We start from the raw sequence: 6,000 nt of genomic DNA, 5'->3' as shown, positions 1-6,000 counted from the left end.
CCGAAACGTTGCGAGATAACGCTATCACCCGGCTGGAGACCCGAGAAACCTTCATCGGTGGAGTTGTTGTCCCACAATGTCTCATATGTGCTGGATTGGAGCCAGATCTGGTGATAGATCAGGCCAAGGCAACATGTCGCCATTCTGAAGAGCATGTTGGGTTACAACTACAGATGGGCCCAAAATATTAACATACACTGTCTGTATTATGGTTTATTGAATTATTGATTTATCAATATTTCATATAGAATATTTAAAGTGTTATTTTTATTATCTGTCTTTTCTTGATTATAGGCACTATAGTTCTTGTCAGCAGATTTTTTGCCTATTCCAACTACCACCAGTCTTTGCAGTTTGACAGTAAATGTCTTACAATGAGCTTAATTTAATTTCATATTCAGTACTACAAATGAGCACCAGATTTCAACATGAATGAAACTGGCTGTGGACAAATCTGTCGGATATGTTGGGTGATCCAGGACTGTGATCTATTTGCGGGCCAAAAACTCGTGCACAATGTTCGTTTTGTGGGCTGGGATGTCATTATGGAGTAGCAACCAGGACTCTCAGAATTTGGGTCGAATTCAACGAATTCTCACGCACAAATGCTGAGGGACTCAAAGTGTTGCCTCACTGCATGACTGCCATTTTCCGCTGCAATGCTAGCGACTTGACTTTCTACCAATTTCATACAAAAAGTCCTGACTTAACTGGGATGCACTGTATAATATTCCGCCAACCACAAAATGATTACTACCTCTGAGAATTGATCAACTTCTTGTGAAAACCTTGTATCAGATCAGTGATACGTGAAGGAAAATAGTGAGCAGCACCGCATGTTTTCTAGGGCATGATGCTGAGAATGAAGGCGTATTGGAAGAACTGATTGTGTGTCTTTAAGGGGGCAGCGAATTAGAGATGTGCAGAAGAAAGCGAAGCAATTCATAATGAGGAGCAGACAGTGATTGAAATAGTTTTGTAACTACCATAACTGAAAAAAAAATCATTATTTTAACACTTTTGAGTCCCAAGCCCGAGCACAGCTCATATCACAGGCTTGCAGCACGTGTCCCACACCCAAGCTCTGTTCGTCTTCCAATGTTTGTACTACAGTCATTGTTCTTGCAGCTTCTTTTCAGGTTTGGCATACTGTGAACTTGTCTCTGCGTGCTGCCATTGTGTAGATGTTTCTGAAACTATTTCGGCATTCTTAAGGACAGTCCTCACTTAATCAAAACCAGTGCACTGGCATGTGGTACCATACTTGAGTTTCTCGTTGTCCTAGACACGTTTTCTGATTACTATGTTGGAATTATTGACCAGTACTGAAACTGACAAGCTATTGCATTAATCATTTGAAGACCCTGTTTCTGAAGGGAACATTTTTGACAGCAAATACAGTGACTCTGCTTCTGAATCAGGCTCAGACATGAAAACAACATTATTACAATATTACCATTCTGCTGTTCTACATTATTTTGCTTGCTAAATCTACTATGTGATTTATATTTCCATTCTGTTTTCAGACAAAATGCCACCTCCAACAATGCGTAATATGCTTCCAAATAATCAAGGAAGTACTTCCAATGTAGTTCCGTCTTTAGACCCACCATGCAAAAGTTTTTCTACTGCTGCAAATCTTTCAGATGTAAAATTAGGAGAATACACAAGCAACCATCACTCCCTGAATTCAAAGAAGAAATTGGACGTGTGGCAGGGCAAAGGGTTGCTATTTGGCAAATTTTCTTTAAGTAGCTGATGAGTTTGCAAAGAAGGAAAGTAGGCCTATACATCAACATACTGCTACACCCCAAAATGTGTATAGCAACAGTCTTCTATTGCAGCATTAAAATCTACACATAATTTTTTTTCTGCTAAATTTTTGTTAAAAGTTAAAGAAAATTTATATGCTAAATTTTTAGTCAATGTGTTTCATTTTGTAGCTGCATTAAATAAGAAATTTTCTACCTTCATCCATATTTGTAAATAAGGTTGTAAGAATGAAATGATAGGCACATAAAACAAATGCCAAAAATACCTGACATTCTGTGACAAGCCTGCTGCAAAGGGCCTGGAACTCAAAAGTTTTAGAGGAGATACTGTCACTGGTAGACAGTTGCAAATATTTTTTGGCAGATTATACAACAATCTGATTAATTCTTTCACCCTTTGCTAAATGATTTCATATTTAACAATTGAACCACAAGCAGCAAATGTTACAAAAACAATTTGCATCTTCACTGCTAATAAACAACAAATATCTTTCAGATATTTCAGTATTTTAGATTGTGAATAGTTTCCTTTCATTTTTCATGTTTAAATGTTAGAATTGGTAAATATAATTTAAACAATGCATCCAGATATGGACTGATAATTATTCTCCCACCCTTTTTTGCCACTTGATATTGTGGTAAGAATGCCTTTGGTGTAATATGCCACATTCAGCAACACTGTCCTGTAGCTATGTGAAATATCAACACAGGTAATTTGTCCTGCATACTACTATTACCCCAGGAAATTCATCTGGTTCTTTGGCCATCAGCTACTCGTTCAAATTTGCCAGTTATCCATGTTTCATCTAGCATGTCAGTCACATCCATAACACTTTTTTTTAAAGTGATATGTTTAAAACATTTTGTCTGTACAATAGTACACATAATACCAGGATGATGAAAGAGGGCAGGGGAGGGATAAATGTTTATCAAAGAAAGTGAATGTACATGTGATAAAAATATGGAGATTATATAATAACAATCAGGAAATTCTGCTGGGAGAATTTTGGATGATTGTCATCTGTCATGAGTGTAACACTTGACAAGAGGATCATAACTGTTGAGCAGAGTTAATTCCAATTGAGACTAGCAGTGCAAAGAAATCATCCCCACCCCCTCCCCAACCAAGTCAGTTATATTTCCTTCTCTTTCATAAAAACTACAAACAGATTCAAATGGGGAAAAATCTTCGTCTCCAATCCCTCCATCCAGACTACACAAAAAAACGTGCATGAGTATTTCATATTCAGTAACTCTTGAATTTTTCCCCAGCCAATATAATGTGAACCATGGCTCAATATGGTATCAGTGATACATTACTATTTCTGTGATGCTGATTACACACTTCAAAACCAACAGGATATCGAAAGTAATTTGTAAAAAAATGATAAAATCTTTCAGTGCCATATGGAAGATTATGGAAAATTTTTCAAGAGATTATACATAGTACCACCACACTGGCACAGTACCATTTTTATATATCCTCTTTATTTGATGAGATCTGCTTTTATAAGAAGATTGCATAAACAAAATTAATTTACGAAAGATATTTTGTTATTTATGATATTGGAAAGGCATAAATTAATTTAAATGATATTGAAGGGAACAACTTAATTCTTGATAACCATCAAGTAATTTTTATGATTATGTTGTTGTTGTGGTCTTCAGTCCTGAGACTGGTTTGATGCAGCTCTCCATGCTACTCTATCCTGTGCAAGCTTCATCATCTCCCAGTACCTACTGCAACCTGCATCCTTCTGAATCTGTTTAGTGTATTCATCTCTTGGTCTCCCTCTACGATTTTTACCCTCCACGCTGCCCTCCAATACTAAATTGGATCCCCTTGATGTCTCAGAACATGTCCTACCAACCGATCCCTTCATCTAGTCAAGTTGTGCCACAAGCTCCTCTTCTCCCCAATTCCATTCAGTACCTCCTCATTAGCTATGTGATCTACCCATCTAATCTTCAGCATTCTTCTGTAGCACCACATTTCGAAAGCTTCTATTCTCTTCTTGTCTAAACTATTTATCATCCACGTTTCACTTCCATACATGGGCTACACTCTATACAAATACTTTCAGAAACGACTTCCGGACATATAAATCTATACTCGATGTTAATAAATTTTTCTTCTTCAGAAACACTTTCCTTCCCATTGCCAGTCTCTACATTTTTATATCCTCTCTATTTTGACCATCATCAGTTATTTTGCTCCCCAAATAGCAAAACTCCTTTACTACTTTAAGTGCCTCATTTCCTAATCTAATTTCCTCAGCATCACCCGACTTAATTCGACTACATTCCATTATCCTCGTTTTGCTTTTGTTGATGTTCATCTTATACCCTCTCTTCAAGATACTGTCCATTCCGTTCAACTGCTCTTCCAAGTCCTTTGCTGTCTCTGACATAATTACAATGTCATTGGCGAACCTCAAAGTTTTTATTTCTTCTCCATGGATTTTAATACCTACTCCGAATTTTTCTTTTGTTACCTTTATTGCTTGCTCAATATACAGATTGAATAACATTGGGGATATGCTACAATCCTGTCTCACTCCCTTCCCAATGACTGCTTCCCTTTCATACACCTCAACTCTTATTACTGCCATCTGGTTTCTGTACAAATCGTAAATAGCCTTTCGCTCCCTGTATTTTACCCCTGCCAACTTCAGAATTTGAAAGAGAGTATTCCAGTCAACATTGTCACAAGCTTTCTCTAAGTCTACAAATGCTAGAAACGTAGGTTTGCCTTTCCTTGATCTTTCTTCTAAGATAAGTTTTAGGGTCACTATTGCCTCACGTGTTCCAACATTTCTACGGAATCCAAATTGATCTTCCCCGAGGTTGGCTTCTATCAGTTTGTCCATTCGTCTGTAAAGAATTCACATTGGTATTTTGCAACAGTGACTTATTAAACAGATAGTTCGATAATTTTCACATCTGTAAACACCTGCTTTCTTTGGGATTGGAATTATTATACCGTATTTACTCGAATCTAAGCCGCACTTGAAAAATGAGATTCGAAATTGAGGAAAAAAAATTTTCCCTGATCTAAGCCGCACCTCAAATTTGAGACTCAAAATTCAAGGGGAGAGAAAAGTTTTAGACCGCACCTCCAAATCAAAACAAAGTTGGTCCATTGTAATATGAGACACAATTTAGGTCGAATGAATGACGATACAGCTACAGTAGTTTGGTTTGAGTCGTAAGCTTAGCAGTTCAGCTTTACCAGGTAGCCATTGCTATATGTCAGGCGCTCCATCCGGATTTACACGGGTACCCTCCCTTTTTCACGTGCTTCATCTGGTTTAAATTGATTGCTTTTTTTTCTTTGATCTGATAAGTGCCGTTCTCTATGTTATAGGTGTTTTCGTCACTCTAATCTGAAAATTCATTATTGTACTGTGTCATGCATTGTTTGTCGCATTCAGATAATGAGCATTTACGGCTTGTAGCCGCTCATGGCATGGCTTGCTTTTGTGCACCGGGGGGGGGGGGGGGGGGGGGGGGGGGGGGGGGGAGAGAGAGAGAGGAATCGTCTCATTAGCGAAACAATGGCAAGAGACTGCTATTTGTTGTTACTTACACTGCTGATTTCTTTGATAATGATCAACAAGAACCACATAATAGACTGAGTATGATAGAAGATGTTCTGAACGAGAGTTTGGCGAAAACTTTTCTCCATTTGAAAATCTTTGCAGACACCTCTTTAGTACATTACATTCTGCACAGAAATTAGTCATCTTAGATTTAAAAATCTAGTCAGTTGCCCTGCTTCATTTCTGACTGTATCACTTTTAGGCATAAGGATAATACAAATATAAACATGACATGATATGCATATTGTTTCGCATTTGCTGTTGTCTCACTGTAGCTTCGTAGTTTATTAGGTAGACTGGATTTAAATGAGATAGCAGCAAACACGAAAGAATACATGGCAAAATGTTTATATTCGTATTATTCTTATGGTGAAGAGAATATTGCATGTGATTAACAATTCATGAAAGTTCCTATTAACAACCACATCTTCTCACAGGAAGGAAAAAATTCAGAACATAGTGTTGGCCATATTGACAAACATCCCAAACAGTCTTGCCAGTCGGGATTTTCGTAGTACATCAAAATGCCGCTACATTCGAAGATGAACAATATGGAATTTGTATTTACTTCGTTGGATAATGTATGAAAATGCAGTGGTCAAAACTCGGGGTGGAGAAAAAAAGCT

This window comes from Schistocerca gregaria, chromosome 2 (genome assembly GCF_023897955.1).
Source record: "Schistocerca gregaria isolate iqSchGreg1 chromosome 2, iqSchGreg1.2, whole genome shotgun sequence".
Classification (NCBI taxonomy): Eukaryota; Metazoa; Arthropoda; class Insecta; order Orthoptera; family Acrididae; genus Schistocerca; species Schistocerca gregaria.
This window is presented reverse-complemented; position numbering follows the sequence as displayed.